Below are 26,257 nucleotides of genomic sequence, written 5' to 3' on the forward strand. Positions count from 1 at the left end.
GACTCCCCAAAGAAATACAAGACAAGTAGGGATGTTGGTTCTAACAGCAAAGAGCCTCAAAACTCTTCCCATTCACTTCTGGACCGGCCTCCACTCACAACACACTACAGAGTGCTTGAAAGCCACAAGCTTGACTTAGTTTCTGACTTAGCCCCTGTTAGCATTGTTGTGATGAAACGTCATTACAAAAAGCAACTTGAAAAGGAAAGGGTTTATTTGGCTTATATATCCTGGATCTCGGTCCACTGAGGAAAGCCAAGGCAGGAACTCAAACAGAGGAGAAACACAGAAGCAGGAGCTGATGCAGAGGCCACAGAGAAGTACTCCTTACTCACGTGTTCAGCCTGCTTTCTTATAGAACCCAGAACCACAAGCCTAGGGAGAGTACTACTCATCAGAGGCTGACGCCTCCCATCAATTACTAATTAAGAAAATGCCCTACAGGCCTGCCTGAACTGATGGAGGAATTTTCTCAATTGATGCTCTCTCCTCTTAGGTGACATGTCAAGTTGACATAACACTAGCCAGCACGGCACTCCAAAGCAACGATCTTGAACAAAATAGTTCAATCTCATTTGTATAAATAAAAAAGGGGGTGAGGTAAAAAAAATAAATCATATTAGGGCTTGGCTGATGATCAGAGGGTCTGAGATAGCAGAGTGAAAACTCTTCCGACTTCTAAGACAAACCCACACTCAACGTGCCTCAGAGACATTCAGACTGAGCCACTTTTAGTAGTCAAATATAAAGTAATTTTTAAAGATGGACCTTTAAAATTTAATCTTTTAGTCTTCTGAAAGAATCTAATCGTGACTATAGTATAAAGTTAAATTTCCATTTTGATTATGTTTACTTATTTTTATATTATTTACTTGTGTGTGTGTTTGCATTATGTGTGAGTGTGTGTATATGTTCACAATTGTGTGTACATGTGTGTGCATGTGTGTGTATGTAGGTATGTGTATTCAGATATGTATGTGTGTGTGTGTGTGTGTGCACGTGTGCATGAGTGTTCATGTGTGTATATGCAGGTATGTGAGTGTGCACACATATGCAGGTATATGCATATGTGTGTGTACATGTGTATGTATAGGTCCAAAGTTGATATAGCTGTCTTAGGTCATGCCTTCCCATTTCATTTATTACAGCAAAGCCTCTCGTTGAACCCGGAGCTTACCAGGTCCAGCCAGTCTATCATTCCAGAGTTCTCTTACCTCTCCTTCCTGGATTTTTTAGTTGTTTGTTTTGTCTGTCTGTTTGCTAGCTTGCCAGGTTATTTTGTGATGCTGGGAACAACATCCAGGGCCACACCCCTGGTGGCTGAGCACTCAACCACTGCTACAATGACCACAGTCTCCCCAACCTCTCTGGCTCCCTGCTCCTCATTACAGAATTCAACAAATCCACCCTCTGTCTCGCCCCCAATCCCTTCTCTCCCACCTCCTCTTCTCTCTCCCCATGACCTTTTTTTTTTTCCTTTCCTTTTCTTTTAAAAGAATAACAAAAAGCAAAGCTTTCACTATGTTGGAAAATCTGCCTCCCAGTGACCTATACTCTTCACTGCAGCCCATCTTCAATCAAGAGCTCTTCAAATAATTGATGATGGTTATTACTCCATGTTGAGTGAAGGGTATTTAATGCTCACTCAAGGCCCTGGGATTCTTGCTTTTAAATACTCCTTATCAACATTTGCTTTATATGTTCCATGTGTTCAATAAATGGCTTAATGTGATTGCTGCCCTCTAGGGGAATATTTTTCTAGCCTGGTTATCACCCTCTTACTATGTGGTTTCTTAAGTGTTACGCTTAGCTGGGACTGTATGGTTTGGTTTCTCAAAGAATATTTGGAGAGTTTTTTTTATTATTATTACCATGATAGCAATGGATGAATAAAGTATCCTAGGAGTTGGAGGTTAGGAATGCTGCTAAATGTCCCACAAGTCACAGCCCCTACAAAGGAGAATTAGCTGGCAACCATCAAGAATATCAGGACTGAAACATAAGTTTGTATTAATTAATGTGTCCAGAATCTAATAAAATCAATGCATTTAAGATCAGAGAGCTTTCTAGAACCTAGTTTGTGTAGCTGATCTTGTTCAGTCTACTTTTCCTTCACAAGGTCCACATCCAGGCCTTGCCTCTTTCCTTGATAATGGGGGCAAAGGAGATACTTTGCCATGAGTATATACTGGGGAGAAAGTTGTGTTAATGCTGAGATTCACCAGAGAAAACCAAGCTCCACCATTTTGGGCCAAATTCGAAGTAATCTTACTAAATATTAAATACTGAGCAAGGTGGACTTTGGTCAGGCCCACTCCCTGGGATTTCCCAGGTGAGTGGTCCTGAGACACAGGTTGCAAGGGTTAATAAAGACAAACCTATAGGCCACCATACTTTCCTATGAGACTTTAGTATTTTCCAAGAACTACAATTCCCAGCATTCTAGGAAGTTACTTGGTCCTTGGGCAGATGGGGCTTACGGGCTAATTTTGGGCATTACACCCCCCACTGGAGTTGTGTCTCTGGTCAAATTCTTGACTCTGTGATGGGTACTTGTTTATTTTAGAATCTTATAATCATCAGTTTAATAGGACCCAGACAGGGATTAACATTTAGTTATTGTATCAGTGACATAAGAACCAAATGTAATTAGTAGAAGTAAGGACCTATGATGGCTGACATCAGAGTTACTATCTAGAAGCCTGGAGATGGATGGGGCACCAGTCATTTATTTTATCTCAGGGATTCTTTTTGTGATGTTTTTTGAGTACAGCCCCATTATAATCCCGAATGGATTGTACAGAAATAACAATTTGTTCAAAGCTATATAGTACTCCTTTATTCTGCATAAAGCAGGGCAAGTATCCTATTATATGGTAGGACTATTTTCATTAATGGACCTACCAGTTGACAAATCTGGGCCCACTTTTCGGGTATGTCAATTGGCATTATAGATATCCATTTTGTTCCCTATGCCAGGAAGTTTCCTTTTGACTTAGAGTTTCAGCCTGTGTGTGGGGTAGAGAGTGGAACGGAAGCTGGAGGAGGTGCAGTGGCAAAGGATAACACACTCTCTTCTGTAACGGCTTCTAGTGCAGTTTGCAGTCCTTAGGTGATTCCTTGATGGTGTCTGTTGGCCAAGTGAAAATCTGCTGAGACAAAGATAATCTAGGGACAGAAGTTAAAATTTCCTAGTTACTGGAGAAGGGGAAACTGGAGTCTCAAAGGCAGGGGGGAAGTCCCACTTTCAGGAAAAGACAGGTGTAGAAACTTAGACTCTACTTATCTACAGTCTCTTTGAACTGTGATGGGTGTACCCAAAGCTCAGGCTTTCTTTGACTCCCTGAAGCTTACATCACTTATTAGTTTACAGAAGTAGATACATCAGCATTGCCATAGTGTTGAAATCCACATAGCATAAAAAAGCAGTTAACAGGTGTTTGTAAGGCAGCAGGGCTAGACTCATGTCTTTGAGTCCTTACAAAAGCTGTATAGCTTTAGGTTAAAAAGCACAAATGTGTTTTCCTTTGTCCAAAGAGCCAGCTATATAGATTGGAAAGAGGTGTTTTAGCCCCATGGAAAGTGTCTTTAAGTCTACAGTCAGAATACAACCAAAGACAACTCAAGATCTTGAGCTTGTGACTGAATAGCAAGCACTCGGGGTTCTACCCTCTTTTCATAACCCTATTGATCAATGTTAAAACTCCAAGCCTTTGAAATCTTAGTGTAACAATAGCATAGAAGAGGAAAGAAATCTAAAATATTTTTAAATGTTTTTATAAACTTTAAATTACTTTTGAGACCCTCAGAAATTATTTAAGCTTTTATATCCTCAAACCTTCATATACCTCAGAATATTTTTTCTTTATTTAACCATTTACCAGAGACATGAGTAGTTATCATGGAGAAGTCATTGCAATGCGTATTCTTTTAGTGGAAAGTTACACTGGAAACCTTTCAGCGATGAACAGCAGTATGGAAGTGTAAGCCGAATAAACCCTTTCCTCCCCAACTTGCTTGGTCATGATGTTTGTGCAGGAATAGAAACCCTGACTAAGACAAATTGGTACCAGCATAGTGGGGTATTCTTGTGACAGCCTGACCATGTTTTGGGGAGGACTTTTCTTTAATAAGAGACCTAGTAGCTTTAACTAACTAATGAACTCATTAATGAGCTATCAAGGTGGTTGCAGCCTTGGGAGAAGGAGCTAGTAACCTGTTGTTCCCTAGCTGGTAAAGCAAAGCTTAGTTTAGCTATCAATATGATCAGAGACCTGAGAAGGATAAATTATAATTTAAATGTCCAATGTATCATTCAAAATGTCAGAGACTAGTGTATAGTCCATTGCCGAGGCAGCAGTCCCAGGCTCCTGTGGCATTGGAGTCAGAAGCATCAGTCGTTAGCCACCAGGTCCAGAAGATGAGAGGCTTTTCTGTGGAGAAGCACCATGGGAGGGACTAACCTTACTTTGCTAGGCAAAGTTTAAACATCTTAAATGCCGTATTCAGCAGATCTCTGACATGATTGAGAGCCAGGATCTATTAAGCACATCTGAGTTAAACAATCTGTGTCTGTCTTTAGTTACTTGCTTTATGAAAGCATACCACAGGTGGCTAAATAACATTAGTACTTAATATAACTAAAATATAGTTCTGAACACAAACATTTGGGGCACATATAAGGTGACAGACTATTAACCTCCACTTCTTAATTATCCTTAACAGTTTATAGTAAGTCCTATAAGAATATATATGTAACAGTTTATAGTAAAGTAAAATATAACAGTTTATAGTAAAGTCCTATAAGAATAGGACTTTACATTTCATCCCCGTTAGGGTTAGCCTTAAAAATAATGATTTCTAAATTGAAGTTCTTTTAGTATCAAAATAAAACTTTTAACTCATAAGCAGAGTATATAAAGAGACTGGAAACCCTCCTGATCCTCACATGGTGTGCCATTATAGAACATAACAATTTCCTGTGTGACTCAGTTTACCAAAATAGCTACAGCTTAACAATGCAAGCAAAAGCAAGGAAGTTCGACCTATGTGCTTAAATCAGTCTCTGTTAGCCTGAATAGATCTTAGGTAAGGAGAGAAGTTTTCTAGGCCAGTGGATCTCAACCATTTGGTGTTCCAACCCTTAACACAAGTTTTTGTGTTTGGGTGACCCCCAACCATAAAATTATTCTCCTTGTTATTTTACAACTGTACTTTTGACATTGTTATGAATGACGGTGCAAACATCCAACATGAAGGCAACCCTAAGCTACTCCTGTAAAAAAAAATAAATAAAGGGGGGTTATGATCCATAGGCTAAAAAACTGTTCCAAGTTCTTTGTCACACCTGTTCAGGTCATTGTCTTACTGTATCATAAGATAGGAATTCCTCAGTCTCTCATGTTTATCTGTAGCCCTAATTTTTAGCCTTTTACTTACCTACTTATTAAGATCATATATTAATAAAGACAATATAATAAAATATCTTATAAGCTTTAAAATGTCCCACAGCCTTATAAACTTAAATATATTTTTTAAAAAGCTGTTGTTATTTTAACATCCAGTTTTAAAACTCCAAAACTTTCTAAAATGACTTTTAAAAGTTTTCAACTATGTGTTCTTGTTCTTACAAAATCAAAATAAAGAACCTGTTTAAAGAGTGAAGACACAGAGCACAACCATAATTTTCAGAAGGCAAAGCCAAGCTCTAACAGTAAAAACAATTTAAAGTCTCTAAAATCAATGCCAAATGGGTTACTCTTATGTTACAAAGTTTGGCTTCCAGCAAGTTACATTCTTGTATATGAACACGCAGAGGTGCAACTTTAATAACTTATTAAACAGGCATTGTTTTACCTGGTTTTGTTTTGTTTTGTTTTGTTTTTGGACAGAAAGGAAGTATACAAAAACCTTATCCCAGCTTAAAAGCATCTCTGAGGATCTTGGCCAGCCAATACCACCATGGTTGCCCTTGGTCAAAATGGTGGTGAAGCTATGATGTCTGCCTTCTCCATCTCTATCAAAGATAACGACCAACCATGTATTGCTGCTCAAGGTGGCAGCAAGCTACCCAGAACAGAATGTCACATGGTCTCTTTAAGATCATCTAAGCAGAGGTTTTTAATTACCAACCCCAAGTTACAAGTTTTAAGTTAACTTTTTGTCACAGATTTTTAACCATACCTAATAACTAATAAGCCAATAATCTCTTTTGTTTCTAACCTCTGACATAGCCTTTTAAAGCATGCCGAGTCTGAAGAAGGGTGAGCCATACGTAACCCAATTCCAGAGCCAGATTCTCAAGAAAGTAGTGAGAATGCTAGGCTGATTCCATGACAGGCTACAAATGGGCAGTTAAGGAGACTAGGCCTAAATCTCTGTTCCCAAGAACTGAGCAATTCCAGGTCAGTCCAGAGTTGCCTCAGAAGCTGCCCTGTCACCCGGCCTGAGGCAAGGACAATAGGTTAGCAGCAGTTTCCAGACTTCCTCAGCTACTTCCTCAGTAACAGTTCCAGACCTCCCCAGCAAGTTTCCAGCCCCCACAACCCAGTAATGGAATGTCTGTAGAGATGGGCCCAACAGAATAACATAGAGGATAACTATCCCGGAATTCCCTAATGTGCTTTAAATCAGGCCTGACAGCTCACTTGGCTGTCTCTCTATTCTGGTAATGGGAGACTCCAGGATGCTGGACTTCTGCAGAATAAAACACTCTTTCATTTTACTATTTGAGTTCAGGGTATCATCTTCATCGAATCATGGGCCCTTAAAGTAGAACAGCACAAAACATCCTTTAAGCTCACACATTCAAACAAACACAATGGCTGGCTATAACAGTAGCAGCCAAGCTATAATCAAGACACATAAATAAACACAGTAAACTTATATATCCAAGGGAGAGACCAGTCAGAAGCAAGCATGCAGTGACCATGTTTTTTTAAACATCTTTTTAAAACTGAGCCTGATATAGTTCTGCCTCAGCTCCATGTCTCTTGCACATCGGAAATCACAGATCCATCCATATACACAAAATGAACAGACAAACTTTTCTTACCTGACCAAGCCAGCCCAGTCAGTCAACAGGGTCTCAACGGCAGGAGTGAGGACTGAAAAGAAAAAGACAATTAGACAAACATAACAGGACTCTAGCTAGTGCTGAGGCTGAAGAGGGTTAATTTTTTTCCCAGTCAGCTTTTACACTATTCTAAGTACTAGCAGAGAATAGGGTCAGTTCTTAGATCAAAGACAAAGTGATTAAACAAGGCAAAGAGCAAAGATCACACCAGGTAGTAATCAAACAAAGCAATAAGCAAAGTCCCCAAGTCACACATTCCTTGGTTTTGTTCACCTTGATCCTTGCATCAGCCCAAATGTGAATACTCTTATCTGATCCTAACTCTTCCTCCAGAGCCCAGTGACAAGGGCTTGCCAAATTTCTATAAGCAGCAAATCCCTTTTTTTTTAATTGGATATTTTCTTTATTTACATTTCAAATGTTTTCCCCTTTTCCTGTTTCCCCCTCCCAGAAACTCCCTGTCCTATACCCCTTCTCCATGCTTCTATGAGGGTGTCCCTCCACCTACCTTCCCACTCACACCTCCCCACCCTCAGTTCCCCTACACTGGGGCATCTATCAGGCCTTCATACGGCTAAGGACCTCTCCTCCCATTGATTCCTGACGAGGCCATCCTCTGCTACATATGCAGCTGGAGCCATGCTTAGTCCCTGCAAGCTCTGGGGGGTCTGGTTGGTTGATATTGTTGTTGTTCCTATGGGGTTGCAAACCCCTTCAGCTCCTTCAGTCCTTTCTCTAGCTCCTCCATTGGGGACTCCACGCTCAGTCTGATGGTTGGCTGTGAGCATCCGCCTCTGTATATGTCAGGCTCTGGCAGAGCCTTTCAGGAGACAGCTATATCAGGCTCCTGTCAGCATGCACTTCTTGGCATCTACAATAGTGTTGGCATTTGGTGACTATATATGGGATGAATCCCCAGGTGGGACAGTCTCTGAACGTAGCTCCATATCGTCCCAATTCATAACACACAAGGATAGATCAGACACACAAGACATAAAACCAAAACAACACCAAAAACATAAAGTCAGCCACAACAGAGAATATGAGACAATGACATTTAACCATTCCTTCTTGTATGGCTCAACTGTTAAGAGTCCCATTGATGGCAAAGCCATTCACAGTCTTTCCTGGACCCCAAATCCATGCTTTGACTATCCAAATACTTCGTTTTTGTCTCCCAATCTCATGGACAATACCCACATAGTCCCTAGGCTTTGGAGTGTGTTGATCCCAAAGTGCCAGGCCTCTCCAAGAACTTTCAGTCAGGAGAGTGAATCTGATGACTCAGGCTGAACTCTTCAAATAACCAGAAATAACCAGTGGGCCTTAGGACATATTCCCTGTAGCCCAAACAGGGGTGCACAGACCTTGTCAAGTCCTCCCCGCTCATCAGATAGGGTATCCCATAACAAGAATCCAGAAACTGGGCAGGAAATTGTCACAGAAAGCTAACTTAAAAAGAGCTTCTATCATGTACCCAAAAAAAAAGGAAGCCTCAATAAAAAAGAAAAGAAAAAATACCTGCTATTTTCTTTCAAGTGTAGCTATTCACGTCAGGATTCTGCAGGGTGGAAAGTACTTCTGGGAACCTTGGGTCAGCAAGGTTGGCTATCAGAAGGCTTGCGAATCCCCAGGTCTTGGGGATCCCGGAGTGAAAAGAGAATTTCAGGTGGAGTTACCTTGATGATGGGCCTCAACTGTTAATCCTGAGATTTTTCTGAAAAAAACAAAACAAAACAAAACTAATTCCACCATTTTGGACCAAATTTGAAGCAATCTTATTAAATATTAAACACTGACAAAGAGATGGATTTTAATCAGGACCACTCCCGGGAACTTCCCAGCTGCATGGCCCCAAGACATGTGTTGCGGGGATTTATAAAGACAAACCTACAGACCACTCTTCACTTTCCCAAGAGGATTTATTATTTTGCAAGAACTACAACTCCCAGCATTCTAGAAGGTTACCCGGTCCTTGGGCAGGTGGGCCTTACAAGTGAATTTTGGCATTACTGATGCTCAGCAGTGAAGCTGGTGTCCAATGAAGCACCAACAATATACTCTTTTGTTTTCAGGATGAAGACTGATGTGAGACTTGCCTATGTATGACCCGGGAATGTAATAATATGAGCCTTTTGCATTTCTGGCACAGAGCAGGGATGTCCCCTTTTGAGTAGGTTTCAAAAAGGACACCCTTGACATGGCAGAACAGGGAATACACAGTGAACCTCAGAGACAGCACAGAGACTGTGTTGAACACTTCCACACACTGAATACTTCCAACACAGCCCACATCAGCAACTGCTGTGGAAGCCTAGTATCCCTCTGGTTCTCTTAGTAACAGGAGATGAGAGACTTTCTGTCTGAAGAGCATTCTGAGAACGGCTTTGCTCTGATGCTCCTGGGGAGACGGAGAGGTTTCCTGGTCTATTTTGTTCTAACACATAGCTAAAAATCAATTCGCAGTCAAGGACTATTGCTCAGAGGGAACTTCTAGTTCAACCATTCTCAACCTAAGTCAAAACCATCAGAAAACACATATTTCTGGTGGTCTTATGAACTGAGACACGGCTCAGTAACAAAAAACACAGTTATGAAGTAGCAACAAAAATAAATTTCTGGTTGAGGGATTCCTAAGACTATTGGAAATGTGTGCTTTCTGTGGTCTGACCCACAGGCTGAGAATCATTTCTCTAGTTGAGAGTGGGCTTTTACACTCTCCATCCTCTGCAGAATCCCTGCAAAGTCCTCCACAAGTGTTGCTGGGAATGCTTCTGTGTACAGGTGCACACATCTGGCTCTTGGATAAGTCTTCAAGTGTGGGTGTGCCTCTCTGTACTTTATTATTGAAATATAAGTGCTGTCTTAGTTGCAGTTCCTATTGCTTCAACAAAACACCATGATGAAAAATCAAGTTGTGGAGAAAAGGGTTGATTTGGCTTACACTTCCATCATTAGATCAAGCAAGTCTGGAACCTGGAGGCAAGAACTGATGCAGAGGCCTTGGAGGGATGCTGCTTAATGGCTTGCTTCTCATGGCTTGCTCAACCTTTCTTACAGAACCCAGGATCACCAGTCCAGGGATGGCACCACCCACAATGGACTGGGCCCTCCCCCATTGATCACTAATTGAGAAAATGCCTTAGAGCTGGATCTCGTGGAGGCATTTCCTCAACTGAGGCTGCTTCCTCTCCGATGACTTTAGCTTGTATCAAGTTGACGCACAAAACCAACCAGTCCAAGTACGCATATGTTTCACTTTTTAGCAATTTTTTTCTTCTCCTTATTATATACTTAGGGTATTTTAAAATTATGTGTATAAGTATATTGCTTATCTGTGAATTTTATTTCAAAGTGGAAAGAGAGCATTAATGTTCTATTCATTGATGCATAAGAATTACCAAGAACTTAGTAGCTTAAAGCCATGCTGGTTACTTTCAGGTTCCTTGGGCAGGAGTCCAGCAGAGATTCAGCAGGGTCCCCTGCTCAGGACCTCGTGAAACTAGAATGAAGGTTGACTATGACAAGACCAGCTTCCAATGAGAGTCAGGTATTGGCAAGATGTGGTTCCCTGCAGCTGTGGTTGCGCAGAGGCCCTGCTGCCTTCTGGCGTCCACCTGGACACCTCTCCCTAGTGAGAGGCTGCTTTGTGGGACTTACCAGGTGGCTGTTCCTCACTTCTCACAACCAAGAACCTGGTTTTGTCCCAGCCCGAGAAGCCTTCAAATGCTTTATTATCTTCCAGAGGTCAAATTCACACAGGAAAATTCCCTCTACTGTGTCATAGCTGGGTAGTAACCAAAATCACAGGACTGATACCACACCACATTCACTCAGCTCACACACACGCTGCAGAGGGACTGTGCAGACTGGCACATGAGATTGGGGGTGGCAGGAGCCTTAGGGCAGAGAACTATCATAAAAAGGAACATTGTGTCTCAGGGGACTGAGGAGTGTTGCATGCCCTGAAAAGTTTTGCAAACTTTAAAACAACATTTTGTTATAAATATTTTTTTGTTGGTTCATTCTCAGCCGTGTGAAAACTGCTTAGGCAAACTTAAAAAGTGCTTAGAACATCAGAAACACACACACACACCAATGGTGGCGGGGCAGATAGAAAGCAGCTGGAAGATGACTTAGTTAAATGATTGCTGTATCAGTTTGAGAGGCCCTGAGTTTGATTCCCAGGACCCATAGGTAGACCTCTGCTTGTAACCCTAATTCTGTAAAGGCAGATACAGGAAGTTCTCTGGAGCTCCATAACCAGCCAGTCTAGGTCAACTGGCAAGCTAGGTGTACCAGTAAGGGATTCTGTTCAAAATACAAGGTTAACAGCTTCTAAAGAATGACATTCAGAGTTGACCTCTGGAAGGCACATGCACAGAACACATGAACAGACACACATACCTGCACATGCACAGAAAAGAAGATGAAAAAGTGTAGACTTCAACAAATTTACCTGGAATTTGATATGGGGGGTATTGGGGCTGGAGAGATGGCTCAGTGGTTAAGAGCCCTTGTTGTTCTTGCAGAGGATCCACGTTCAGTTAACCCCCATCTATAGCTCCAGTTAGGAGGGGGTTTCTAATGCTGTCTTCCAGCCTCCTCGGGCATTGCACTCATGTATTGCATTTTCATACATACAAGGAAAACACTTGTACAATAAGATTCAAATAAATATGAGAATATTGGGAGGGAACAAAGATGTGTGTTTGTGTGTGTGTGTGTGTGTGTGTGTGTGTGTGTGCATGCGCGCATTAGTTAGTTTTATGTCAACTTGACACAAGTTAGGGTCTCTTGGAGGAAGAAATCTTAATCTAAAAAAATATCTTCTAAGATTAATCTGATGAATGGTTTAACCCAGTGACTTTCCGTTGTGTAGTTGAACAAGGTCTGCTCTCCAGATGAACAGATCTGCAAGTACAATGTCGTGATCCAAAATAGCAAATAGGAAATCATGTTCTTCCCACCCTGCACCGCGTCTGCATCCCACCACAGGGGGCCCAGTACAGAATCTCCAGCCTTAATTCTTGCTTCAGGACCCAGACCCGCACCTCACTCTGGCAGCCCGGGGTGCAGGTGCCAGGTCTGCCTAGCGTTTACCACTGTTGTTAAGCTACAGCCTTCTGGCCACCACATGGCCACCCTCAGTGAGGTACCATGAACCCTTCTTAGGCCCTCGGGTCCCCATAGCACTGGTGCTGGAGAGAGACCATGTGCAGCCAAGTTCACTCCTGCTGGGAGAGCTGGTGGGGGAAGGGCTTGTTCCCTACAGTGTCTGTTCTGTGAAGTTTATTATTGTAAGGGAAGCATCTGTCCCAGGTCCCGTTCTCTGGGTTCTGAGAAGCATAGAACTAACTAGCAAGTCATGGAGTGGTTTTATTTAGTTTTGAAGAAGAATGCCAAATTATTGTCTACCACTCTGCATCGCCACCAGCCACGTTAAAGGTTCTGACCCCTCTAGGTTCTCCCTGACGCTTCCCCCTCCCCTTTTTATTCTAACTGTTGAGGCTGACACAGGATATCATTTCATTGTACTTTTGATGGCATTCTCTTTATGATACTGAACATCTTCCCATGCACTTGTTGGCCGTTTATATGCCTTTTTTCAGAGAAACAGCTATTATAAGTCCTCAAAATTCCTGTATGGGCTGTTTACCTTTTTGTAAGAGGTTGCTTATTTATTTTTTTATTTATTTACTTGAGACAGGGTTTCATTATGTAGTCCAGGCTGGCCTCAAACTGGAGATCTTCCTGCCCCAGCTTCCTGGGACTACAGGTATACAACACTCGATCTTGCTGTAGAAGTTATATTTTCTGGAGATGTCTTAAGTGACTATCTAAGGCTCAGCCACACATTTGTCAGTCTTAAAGTTACAGCTGGAGAAAAAGATGCTGTCTTAGGGATCTATTGCTGTGAACAGACACCATGACCAGGGCAACTCTTATAAAGGCAAACATTTAGTTGGGGCTGGTTTACAATTATCATCACAGCAGGAAGCACGGCAGTGTGCACACAGACATGGTGCTGGAGAAGCCAAGAGCTCCACATCTTGATCTGAAGACAGCCACAAAGAGACTATCTTCCTCACTGGGCAGAACCTGAGCATAGGAGACCCCAAAGTCCACCTACACAGTGACACATGTCCTCCAATACGGCCAAACCTCCTAATTGTGCCACTCCTTATGGCCAAGCATCAAAACACGAGTCTATGGGCATCAAATCTATTTAAGCTGCCACAGATGCATTGCATAAAAGCCATAAAAGTAGCTGCAGAAAAGGGTACAATATGTAAGGGAACTAAGGTCATTGAGCATCCACTGCACCTACCTGAAACCACCAGCTTTCTTCTAAAAAATGGATACAGGCTCCACTTCTTGGGGCTTTTCCCAAGCACGCACTGAAGCTCCGTTAGCCTGCCTGACACAAAAATAGGGGCTTCCAACCACTCCCACTGTCTTCTGCAGAATTTCCACCCACAGCCAGCAGCAGAGTGACAGGGCTTGAGGCAAGAGGAGTATGGGAGACCAGAGGATCTGCAGTCTGGGAGGTGTTGTAAATCAGGTGCTCTGCCAGCCTGCCTCTCAGTGACTCAGCAGCAGCCTCAGCAGCTCATAGTCATAGCCTGCTGCCAGGTGCCGTGCATTTTCACTGTCACTACAAGTTGCTTACTTTCCAGTGCAATATGCACACCCTTTATAAGGTGCCCCCTAACATCACAGCATCTCTCTCTCTCTCTCTCTCTCTCTCTCTCTCTTTCTGTCTGTGTCTCTCTCTGCCTCTGTCTCTCTCTCATTCTGTCTCTGTCTGTCTCTCTCTCTCTGTGTGTGTGTGTGTGTGTGTGTGTGTGTGTGTGTGTGTGTGTCCCTCTCTCATTCTCTCTGTTTCCTGGTCTCTCTGTCTGTATGTCTGTCTCTACCTCTCATGTCCCCACTCCAAGAGAGCCTTTCACTCTCCCCATTTAGTGCCACACTTTTGCCCCAATCTGCCGAGGAACCTTCTATAGTTTGTCCTAGATGGAGGAGGGGCTTCCTCTCAGAAAGGACATCAGGATAAGGGGTGAGCACGAATGATTGACGTGGTTCTGTAGAAAAAAAATGGCAGTTGAGGTGAAGACTTTGCATGTTGAAACATGAAAGAGAAGAAGAAAATCGTGAAAGAGCAAGGTGAATATCATAAAGAGGCAGACAGTGGACCTACCAAGAGAAGACCCTTCCTACATAGTGCCTTCCTGCTAGAAAACCCTGAAGAGCTCTGCCTGTTACTGAGAAAGCTTCAGCCTTCTCTCCAGGCTCCCACCACTCCCCCACACATCTCTGTCTCGTGGTTAACAGTAGGCATTCTAACTTTCTTAATTATTTCTTTATTGGCCACATATAGGAGGCCAAAATGAGAACACAAACATTTCTCTGCCCCGCAAGAAGTGAACCATCGTGCCAGGGAACCCTCATTCTCAGCATGTTTCTACACAGCTGCACAGCAGTGACACAGGCGGGACGAGGGTAGACATACCCAGGCGATGTCTGCTCGGTGGAAAGGGAGCAGCTGGCAGAATCGAGGCACTGAACTAAGTTTAGTTGCTTAGAGGAATCCTGCTGAGACTCCGGCTTGGGTGCCGGTGAGGCACTGTTCACAGTCTATCGGGGCTTACCCTTTACCTAACTCCAGAAGAATCCCAATTTCAGCATGGTTGCTGGTCTGGAATTTACCATGTGGCATTGGAGGTGCACTGCCCTCGTGGGGTAGAAAATGAAACCTCCATCAAATTGCCCCTGAAGCCAATGCATGCCACAATAACAGGCTACAGTTCCACCGTGTGAAAGAGCTTATAGCTGGCAGCTGCATTCCTAACACCACCGTCACTCTCATCTCCATCACTCCGAGGATTCGCATCAGCAACGTGCGAACCTATGAAACAAAGAACCACGGTGGCTGAGCTCGAGTTTCCATAATGAAACAAGATGTGCGTTTAAGAAAGAAGCTTACAATAGCTATTAAGGTGGAGGAAGCAAGGGAAATCTTTAATCCAGATTCCTGTCAACACAGCCAGAGGGATGATTCTGTGGCAAAGTGTGGCATCTGTAGCTGCCTGACCCAGAGTATGGAATTACAACGAGGAGGATTCTCTCTCTCTCTCTCTCTCTCTCTCTCTCTCTCTCTCTCTCTCTCTCTCTCTCTCTCTCTCCCTCATTGTTGCCAACCACTATTTTCTTTTGCATTATCTCAAATTGCTGTACTCATTATTCCTCTGCGAGGGAATTGATCATTAGGGGCTCCATTCTTCAGAAGGCAGTAAGATGGGCTGAACTGAAGACCTCAGAAGTGGGACACCAGGCTGGCATTACAGTCTGTACCAGATGGAGGCAGTATCAAAGGGAGGTTGACTTGTGGAGCCAGCGGACATGTAGTATAGCATCTCTGACCTGGTCCATCCTTATGGTCAGTCACCCAGGTTCTACCTAGCTTCTGAAGGGACTACTCAGGCCACAGATTCAGGTCAGAAGGAAGAAACCATACTTACAGGTTGTGCCTGCTTTCCATTGGCTCCCCAGTACCCAGCATGGGACCTGGCGTCTAGTGACCCTCCATGCATAGTTCTTACCTGCATCCAGGGTAGACTAGTTCTAGAACTATCCCCAGGATCCCTAAATCTGTGGGTTGTCCAATTCTCCTATGTAAATGGCTATATTTGCATACAACTTGGACACATCCTCTCATATACTCTAAATCATCTCTACATTCCTCATAATACATAATTGCCAATGCAAATGTTATATAGATTGTCATTTTGTTTGGGCGATGGTGATAAGAAGTATCTATCTATACAGCTGGATTTTTCTCAAATATTTATCTGCAGTTGAATTCATGGAAGAAGAGTTATCTAGCTTAAAGATGCAGTGGGTGCATGGATGTCAAGGTGACTTTTAACAGGATCAAGCAATATTCCTACCCTAGAGAACCAAGAAACTAACTCAGAATGCAGCCAACCAACATGGCTACTCCGGCTGGAATACAGACACCACCTTGGCACACACCTTTAATTCCAAACAAGGAAGGTAAAGTAGAAAGAAGCAGCCATGTTTGAAAGTGATGCCTAATTGATAGTCAAACAAAGTGATGAATCAGAGAAAGATTTGTCAGAATAGGATATGCCCAACTCTCAAGAACATTGAGAAAAGAGAGGCTACTTAAGAGAGAGATTTTATCAGAACAGTTGTAGAGAGACAGGTTGCAGAAAGAGAACATGCTAGACACAGGCGAAGAAAAAATGAGCCAGAGAATTAGAACATATTGACAAAGTTAGTATGAAGGCAAGCAGAGCAATTTAGTCAGAAGCTGAAAGAAATCAGTTTGAATCAGTCAGCCTAGAGAGGGGTTTTGAGCCAGAACAGCTGAATTAATCATCCATCCATAATTCAGAAAGAGCTAGAAAGGGTGAGCTTAGAGATAGTAAGTCCCAGAGGCTGAAAAACACTCTAGGCCTAGATAAGATTATATGGAGGCTAGAAGCTTCCAGGACTAGGGCTATGTTAGCATACAGAGGTAGTAAGCCTCTAAGATGACAATTGCATCAGGCAAATTAAAGATACTTTTACAAGCTTCCATCTTGAGAATTTCTCTCTTGTTCTCTCTGGGGTATACCAACTACCATGTGCAAGCCTGTCCTGTGTTAAGACCTACATGGCAAGGCACTAAGAGAAGGGAGGCTTCAGCCAACAGCCAACAAGTTGGGCTGTTGAAGTCCTTAGCCCAACAACCCACAAGTATAATCTCCTGTCCACAGCTATGTGAGTAAGCCAAGGACATGGTTTTCCCTCCTGAGTCTTCAGAGGACAACAAAGCCAATCACCTCCTGACACAGTGGAACAGGAAGTACCCCACTGAGACTATGCTCTGCCACACCAAATTGCTAACTTGGGAGAATTTGTTATCAGTGAGGGCGTTGCTAGAGACAGGAAGCTATAAAGACTGACGTTCAGCAGGTGCCCACTCACAGAGCTCATTCACCTGGTCATTAAAATGAGTTTCTGAAATTCAGAAGAATTTGACATTGGACAAAACAAAACAAAAGAGGAGGATGTTTAAGGATAGGGATATTTGGCTTATTCTGCCATAAAAACTTCAATGTCCACTTGAGTGACATTCCTTTAAAGGTTGTCACCCAGGGTGAGTGTGCGCTTAGCTTGTGATCCTGGCATTCCAGCTAAGCTAAGTGCTTAGCTATCTCACATAGAATAGCAAACACGTTGTTGGTCACTTCTCAATAATAGCCTATACTCTAAACCAAGAACCCTATGACGTTTAGTTCCTGTGAGTGTGGGGAACCACAGAGACCTTCAAGAGAACTTGGGCCCTGGCCCCAAGCTAGCTGAGTGTGTGTGACATACTCAGCCCTATGGCCTGAAATACCCTTTCAATTTTCTACCAGAGAAGCTTGTTCAGAGGTATGAATAAAGCAGACTCCTTGAACGCAAACTGGAAGACAGCATCCAGCTTCCAGTGGCATGCTCTAATGGGTTACAAGACACAGATTATCTTGGGCCTCCTTGTAGACCAACAGCCCATGACACCACAAGTTACATAGGTCTTAGTTGCTATGCATCAATCAATAAACAGCAGTGAGAGAGGCACCCTTCTTTGGACGGTCTCATCAATGCAGAAGGCAGGATTGCCTGTCTGAGCAAGGAACCAAGTCAAATGCCAAGAGAGCTCAGGCCCAGGGACCCATGGTGTTATTACTGGGGAATACGGGGGCAAGAAGGCCTTGTGGAGTTCCTAGACTCGGAAGCTCCTTAGTCTTTGTCTTCATATCCCTGAGGAAATCTTGAGAGCCGAGCAGCATGGAGCTTTGCTCCAAAAGGAAGCAATCTTGTTTATTGGAAGCTAAGTATGCTACTGACTGATGCATGTATCTTCAGAAACCCACAGACCTTTATTTTGATATATTTGATCTTAAAGCATTCCATTGGACTGAAAAAAAATCCACTCTCCCTTTCACGGGTAACGCCTACACTGCCTTTATTGAAGAACCAAAGGAAGAATAGCTGGGTTATCTTTTATTTTCATTTCAAATGTTGTAGAAACTTGAATGGTAGTAAAACTGGTCTTAACATGTTTTTATCTTCAGATTTATAAAGTCAATGATAGCCATGATGAAATCTTCAAACTGCTCATCAGTTTCGTCTTGAGGAACCACTGCAAACAAACACAATCTGTTTCTTTAAAATCTCAAAAGAGCTGGATGTTTTATATGAATCCAGAACTTACCAGTACATAAGAAACTTGTACAGCAGATTTTTCATCAACCCATATAGAACCTCAAATATCCCTAAGTGCCAATTTGTCTTCTGTTTTTTTGTTTTGTTTTGGTTTGGTTTTTTGGTTTTTTTTTTTTGTTTGTTTGTTTGTTTGTTTTTGGCACCTTCTCCGGACTTACGTGATATGCAAAGTCTGGGCAATATTGAGACCATGCAAGCAACACTTCCTCTACCCAGGATGCAGATGCATTCAACCCTGCCTTGGGGGAGGGAGAGAAATGGCAGAGGTGACACCCAGGTTTCTCTCACCTCAGCAGCTTCCAGGCAGACTGTGGGTCAACCTAACAGCTAGATATCCCACCTCCCCCTCCTTAAACACTCCTCTTCCCCTTGGTAGCAAGGCTCCATGCTGATCAACCCTCGGTCCTCTGACACCACAGCGTCTAGTTGGCGAGGGTTAGTTAATCCTCACTGTAAAATGAACTTCCAGCAGTGCTCCGGATCACCCACAGCTAAATCTAACGGAGTAAAAGACATTTTAACACGGCTAATAACATTTAGAGTCCCGAAGAGGCATGGCATAAATTGATTTTGTTTTTGTATTTTTCTGAAGTGGACTCAGGCAGTTTCTTAAACACAATGCTTTGGGTACGTCTGCCGTAATCGCATTGGTTCCTGTGGTTTGAAGGAAAGTGTTGATTAGATATGAAATGTAAGCGGCTTAATTAAAATCATCCCCATTGCTTTTTAGCTGCCTCAGACCCTTCCGAGAGGCAAACAAGATGGCGTTACTTTCTAATGAAGTTCTAACAATTAGATTTATAGCCCATCTAGGGGATTTGTCTTCATGAAGGAATAAAAATGATGTCCTAACAGCCTCAGTGCAAGCCGGGCAGTGGTGGCGCACGCCTTTGATCCCAGCTTTCGGGAGGCACACTGCTTTTTAATTTGTTCCATTTGCTTCATATGTGAGCGTATATTCATTCGTTACACATCTTTTTCCGTTTTGGAGGTACTTAGAATCCAGATATGACCTGATGCATGCTAACCAAATACTCAACCTCTGAGCTGCACCCCCAGCTCCATTTACTTACTTGGGCTTCTTTGTTTATTTGTTTTGTTTTGTTTTGTTTTGTTTTGTTTTGTTTGTATCTTTGTTTTTGAGGCAACATATATCCCAGAATGTCCTCAAACCTGAACTATGCAGCCAAAAATGACCTCCTGTCTGTACCTTTCAAATGCTGGAATTACAGGTTTGTGCCACTATATCTGATCCTGATTCATTCTTATGAAAATCATGTATACTTATTTTTAAAATTAACAATAGTATACTGTAAAAGAAGTCTCCACATGGAATTTTTGGTATGATTAAAATGTCGCCATGCCACTGTTTTAGTCTACATTTCAGGTTTTTCTCAGGCCCTTCCAGCTCACTGGAGACCTCCTCTCTCCTAGCTTGAGCGCACTTCCCATATTTTCAGTCTGGGTTATGTTGAAGCTCTTGGGGGTCCTTCTTGTCACCTGCCATGCTTTTAAGCATGGCTCTTCACATCACTGGCTCCCTCTTGTGGCTATAAGTGGTTATTGCATACCCACTACAATGCAAGGATGAGTAAATAAATGCTCCTGGATAGAGCTAAGCGTCAAATAGAACCCAGCTGGTGTCTCACTAAAGCAATATGGAAAATGGCTAGCTTCTGCAAAAAACATGATTCCAGAGCCATGCAGTGTCTCCCTCACTGTAGCCATTGGCCTTCTTCCAGGTTTCTCCCAAAGACTTCCCAAGTACCTCCCCATTTGTTTTGAGTATGCTCAAGATCTGCTTTGTTTATTTGGTTGGTTGGTTGGTTGGTTGGTTGGTTGGTTGGTAAGTTGGTTGGTTGGCTGGTTGGTTGGTTGGTTGGTTGGTAAGTTGGTTGGTTGGCTGGTTGGTTGGCTGGTTGGTTGGTTGATTGGATGTTTTTGTCAGCATGGCTCCTGCCACTGTCTTGGAGTGGCCCTTACTTCAGTTCTGTGACACACATCTGTGACAGAGATTGACAATGCCTAAGCTGTATCTCAGTGACAGTGGTTGATCATATGAAGCCCCTGTTCTCTGCTGAGGACAGTTTTTTGGTTTGTTTGTTTGTTTGTTTGTTTGGCAGCTATTGAGTTAAAGTCCCCAGACCAGACTTCTGCAGTGCCAGAAGAGGAATGGTAGCTAATATACTTGTTTCCTCATTCATGATGTAGGAACTCTGGGAATAGCTCACTACAGTGCCTATCTTTGGTTGTCAATTTAACTATATCTGGAATGAACTACAATCCAGATATGGAGAACACACCTGTGGGAGATTTTAGACTTGGTTTGAAGTGTGTTAATCCATTTCTAGTCCAGCCCTTTGAGGTAGGAACACACACACATGTGATCTATATGTTGAGGTACGAGACAGGCCTTTAAACTGGGTCACACCTTCTGGAAGTGCATATAAGGGCAGGGAGGAAGGAAGTTCTGGCTCTTTGCCTGCAGGCCTCCCTTCACCTTGCCAGTACATCCATTCCTTCACTGGCATTGGAGCCTGCTTCTTCAGGATTTCAACATATACAGAAGAGCAGCTGAGACTTTCTGTTTGCAGCTAGCCATTGTTGGATTTGCTGAACTACAGCCTGTAAGTCATTTCAATAAATTCCCTTTAGATAGATAGATAGATAGATAGATAGATAGATAGATAGATAGATAGAGATACCCAGATCGAGACAGATTCAGCCCCAAAGTTCTCTGACTCTTGAGAACACTGACTAATAACACCAGGACTGCCCACTTTCCCAGCATAATTAATCGCCAGTGTCTCTCCTCCTTGATGCTTCTCTGCTAGTTTCCTTCCCATCTGCCTCTACCTTTGCTTCCTAGGATTCCTTCACAAGCAATCTGTTGCACACAAATCCTTGTTTAGGACCCCAGTTCCAGAAAAGCCCAACCTAAGACAGCTAGTACTAGAAGCACTCCAAAAAAAACAGACACAAATGGAGAGGGATTCTGGAACCAGATGGATTCCTTACTGTAGGAATGGAACATCGATTGAGGCAGAATCCCCTAGAAGGAGATGTACTGGCTTACACATCTCTGGCACTCCAGAGGGGAGTGGCAAAAAACAAACAAACAAAAAAAACAAAACAAAATAGCAGATGCTAATTGCAACAAAAACTCCCAAACCGACTGAGACTAAGAGGACAAGGCCAGAGGTGGCAGGTTTCTGCCGCAGAATTTAACCTCTGTCATCTCCTGCAGCCAGAAACAAGGTTGTGAAGAAAATCCAGTCCACAGCCAGAGTAATAAAGGCAGTTGAGTTTACACCCTGATACTCCTATTGTGGGGATATAAAAGTTCTGATAAAGAGTGGAACCTGAGGCACAGGATAGGAACCCAAGATGGTACTCTAAAGTATGTTGGTCCTGTAGACACCTACAAACCTCTAGTAACATAAGTGTCCTGTCCCCTAAAACAAATACCTACTTCCTAGGGAATGTTCAATATGCTGGAAATTGGCTCCTTTCCAGTGATTATGGCCACATGTCAGTAGAGCTCAGAAAGAGAAGTAGTCCTCAGGGAGGACGGAGATTTGCCAGAAAACTGAGCCACGGTTGTGTTCCTAGGACAATACTATCTGCAGGGGATGGTGTGATGGATCCTGGTTTATTGCCAACGTATGGTACTGTTCTGTAACACCAAAGGCCAAGTGGTGGCTCTGAACCAGAGGTAAGGTGGGAGTCAATGTCACAAAACCGAGCAAGACAGAAAAAGAAGCCAATGCATCCCACCTGCAGGGACCTTTGAATGATGCCTGCCTGAGAGGCCACACACGTGGCTCATGGGATGTGGAAGGTGGAGCCCAGCGCTTCACACATTCTGACAAGTCCAATACCAGGGCCTATATCCCTGGCCCTCATTCCCGGAATTCTGTAATGAGGAAAGGATATTTATTACCTACATCTTGACATCTGTGGGCTGATGTCATTATCAGCTTCCAGTTATCATTATCAGCTTCCAGCATAATCATTTACATACTCAGTTACGCAGGATAATTTTTAGTGACAAATAGCACAGACCCAGTTGACAATAATTTGTGCTAGCTGACCCCGCCCTGGCAGACTCTGAGGAAGACGTGACGGTTTCATCCTCTTACAACTGCTCTGCTTTCTCTCACAGCTCTACATCTCCTGACAATTGCAATCTCACTTTCCCTGACTCCATACTTCACCTTCCTGTCTGTCCCCAGCACAGCCGGACCTTACCCTCCACCCTTGTCCGCTTACCTCAGTGTCTCTATGGTCAGAACAGCCAACCACAACAAGGCTTCCACTGGCAGGAAACAGTCTTCACACTCTTGGGATTTCCTATTATGTGATGTGCAACCTTTTCCAGAAACAATCGAACCTAAAAATAGAAACCGCCTGGATCCACCTTCATCTCAATACAATGACTCCGTGGCCGCTGTAACTGGCCTTGAAGCAGTGCCAGGCACTTTGAAATCCCGAGGCTCATCGGTGTGAATGAAGGAAGCGCTTCCAGGGACTCCCAAGCGAGGGGAGGCTGCTGTTTACTTATTCCCTAGTCTTTGTTATTTTGTTGGCCTTTGCCAGGAAAGCCTGGGTAGGAGGAAGGAAAGCAAGAAGGGGATCAGAGGGGTGCAGGAGATTAGCAAGCAGAATTGGTGACCCTGGGGGAAGAGACTAATTCCCAGAGGAATTAGGTGAGTTTTTGAAGGATGGGGTTGAACTGGAGAAGAGAGGGAAAGAGAAGCAGGTTGAAACTGGATTTTCAGCGGCCCACGTAGTTGGAGTGACTGGGCCTTCACAGCTGGATCATGGCTTCTGGAAATGGAGCAGGGAGGAGAATCAGTCCGTCTTCAAGTCACTACCAGGGTCAGCAGTTACTGTTTCTCTCTCACCATCCCCTGAGAAGTTCCCATTCTCTTCTGTGTGGAGGAGGAGACAGAGGAAGGGACAAAAACCTGGAGAGGGCAGAAGCACCTGCCCACCCATGTGAGACAAGACAAAAAGCAGAAGTTAATCAGCGTGCACCGGCCCCTCCATAAAGATCCCACCCCACTGGAGTGTGTGACCAACCTGGGAGAGAAACTGGGAGTTCTCAACAATGATGCTAAGAGCCATGACCTTGAAATTCAAAAGCAAATAGAGAAGAGATGAAGACCCAGGAGACCCGAGCTTGAAGTTATCCCAGGAGAAACAAGCTGAATATAAGGTCTTCCCAGACTCAGCTCAGAGTCAAACAGCCTGTCTTCTAACCCCATTTCCTCCCATCACCAGCTGGGAGACTTGGAAGTCGTCTTTCCTTTCCCTGAGCGGATACCCATTTCATTAGGTTCATTAGGTGAGGGTGACATGAGGTGGGAGCAAACAGCTCTATCTCCATACACCCCGTTAAGGGGCTTTGTGGGCAGAACCAAGACTCACCCAGAAAGATGTGGTCGGTAGAAAATAGCTTTTACACGAATCTAGGCCTGGATGGAGAAAGAAGACATGTTAAAAAACAAACAAACAGACAAACAAAAAAACAAAACAAAAAACCCAAACAAACAAAAACAACTGGCAACAGGGAAGGAGCCTGGTGCTTGTATACACGGTGCCTGGGGTACTCAAGAGGACGTGGGAAAGTTCTCCCCGTACAAGCATCCAGCAAATACAGGGAGATCAATAAAACCAAATTACCACCGTTTTGCAGCCTCCAAAGAAACAATGAAAGTTAACAGTGACCGTTATATCAGTTACTAATTTACTGCCTTTAAACCCTAAGTCCACCGTTTCAGTGCTCTGGGGTCATTCATTGAAGGAATTCGAAACACTTCTCCTTCCCAACGCGCATGATTTGACGCTTCATCAGTAGAGGGCGCTAAAGAGACACTACAGGAACAAGGGGCTTTTCACTTGGTTTTACTCCTGGTGTCTGACCTCCAGCAGTGCACATGTAGGCTCATCAGCCAGGCCATGTGCCATCAAGATCGCTACAGTGTACAGTCCTTCTCCCGGATCCTCTGCCTGGACTCAGAGACCCCTTGCCTTCACCCTTGTAACGTACCAGTTTTACACAGACCTCCTGACCACTTTCCATCTACAGCTGGCTGACAAGGCAGCAGGACTTTGTTTCTTAAAGCCCTCCAAGTGTGAATGCTTCACACGAGTCCTTACACTTCCTATTTGTGTATGGTAGGTAAACAGCCATAGCCTCAGCTCGCCTGTACCTTTTGCATCCTTCCCTTCTTGCATGGCAAGTATGAACATGCACCTACCAGATAGCCTAGTGTCCCCAGCTACTGGCTATTGTGCCTCACTCAAGCTTTTGCCTTCAACAATGTCAAAAGTCCGGCCTTAGGGAGAGCCCCTATTTCAGGGTTGTTTTTCTTTGCTATTCTCCCTCAGATATAGGGTGCCCTTCAGAAGCAACTTTACACCTCCACAGCTATTATTTTAATAATTCTGTATATTAAACTTCCGTTATTTTAAATTACTATATAATTTTCTGTTTCCCAAAGTAGGCCCAATGACATGGGTGGGGGGTGCGTGGTAACGTCATGGAGAGACAGGAAAATCATGTGGCCTTGCTGGAGGTCTAAAACATAGCAGTTCAAGTGTTCTGGACAAAATATCAAGCCTGATTCTTGTCCAGCCTTGGATCTGACCAAACGTTTGAGAGGAAAGGAACGCGTTAAATGACACCATCAGATACAGCCACCAGATCAAGGCTCAAGAAAACCTCATGAGAAGAACAATCAGAATTCTCCAGTGTGACAGAGGAGAGAATCTGCCTGCCATCTGTCTGTCTGTCCATCCATCTATTCATCTATCTACCCATCATTCGTCTGTCTATGGCTTTTTATCCAATTAGAATTAAAGACTCCATTGCACACTGATTCTGGTAAAAAAAAAATGGAGGCAAATGAATTTAACTGTCTGGATATTTGATAATATTAATTATCTTTTTTAAAAAAAATAAGAGTTAATGAAGGAAATATTTGTTGATATTATAAAAATTCTTTTTATGTTTATGTGTGAATGGTACATGGGAATTTTCTTCAAAATAATAGTTGTATGAGATACAAGTGGATGGGAGTCTGTACTGTCCAGGACTCAATAATACTGAAGCTAAGTGATGAATACATGTGTTATTAAGACCATTTTTTTTTCCACTTGAGGTAGAGTCTTACTGTATAATCCAAGCTGGCTCCCTGTGTGGCCCAATCTACGTCAGTCTTCTGAGCACTAGAATTTTATAGGTACCACCATTTTTAGCGTCATTTTTTAAAAAAAGTCTGCAAACTGTTAGAGAAAAGGCAACATAACTGAAACATGAACATAGGGTAAAGAGAAGCAACGAGAAAAGTCTACATGCCCCAACACGCGTAAAATCACCCATTCAACAGCAGAATATCCGTGGGAGCATGGTTGTTACCACTGGTGCTACCACACCGGACAATCCAGCGGTATACATTTTCAAAATCTCTGTAAATCCAATTGTTCTCGTTCCAGTTATCTACCATGGAGAAATTGTCACATACGTCAGCTAAAACACGTGTTTATTCCAGCAATTTGTAGAGTAACCAAACCCTGGAAGCAAAGCAAACATAGCCAGTGGAGAAGGGCCGAACAAGACCTGGGGAGCCCACACTGGGTCCTCAGAAAGAGTTAAAAGGGGAGATTACGTGGGCCACTGTGGCAGAGATCCAGACTACCGCTCACAGAGCAGGGTGTCGCATTTAATCTGTGTGTTGATCTTTTCATGAAAGTATATTCATATCGCTTGTAAATACATAGCAGGCAGGGGAGGCCCCCAGCTCTATAGCCTGAGCAGCTGAGTTTTGCAAACCTTTAGTCACAGGGCATCTGACAAAAAGCAGGTCCCTGGGTGCAGTGAGGCATGAATGCAGC

General features: G+C 43.3%; 2 long non-coding RNA genes across 2 annotated transcripts in view; one reads left to right on the plus strand and one right to left on the minus strand.

Annotated features, from left to right (window-relative positions):
* The window catches only part of Gm40056, a 77,647-nt gene that overhangs the window by 50,303 nt on the left and 1,087 nt on the right, over window positions 1-26,257 (plus strand). The window contains exon 5 of the long non-coding RNA XR_003954487.1: window positions 22,521-24,538. This is a non-coding gene — a long non-coding RNA (predicted gene, 40056). The remainder of the gene's footprint in view (window positions 1-22,520; window positions 24,539-26,257) is intronic.
* On the minus strand, window positions 1,989-24,089 carry 1700007F19Rik (RIKEN cDNA 1700007F19 gene). The gene is made up of 6 exons (NR_040538.1): window positions 24,044-24,089; window positions 23,789-23,835; window positions 22,628-22,748; window positions 8,597-8,792; window positions 7,055-7,106; window positions 1,989-3,168 (listed from the first exon to the last, which is right to left on the minus strand). It is a non-coding gene; the product is annotated as an RIKEN cDNA 1700007F19 gene (long non-coding RNA).

The sequence above is a fragment of the Mus musculus genome, chromosome 3, assembly GCF_000001635.26.
Source record: "Mus musculus strain C57BL/6J chromosome 3, GRCm38.p6 C57BL/6J".
Lineage (NCBI taxonomy): Eukaryota > Metazoa > Chordata > Mammalia > Rodentia > Muridae > Mus > Mus musculus.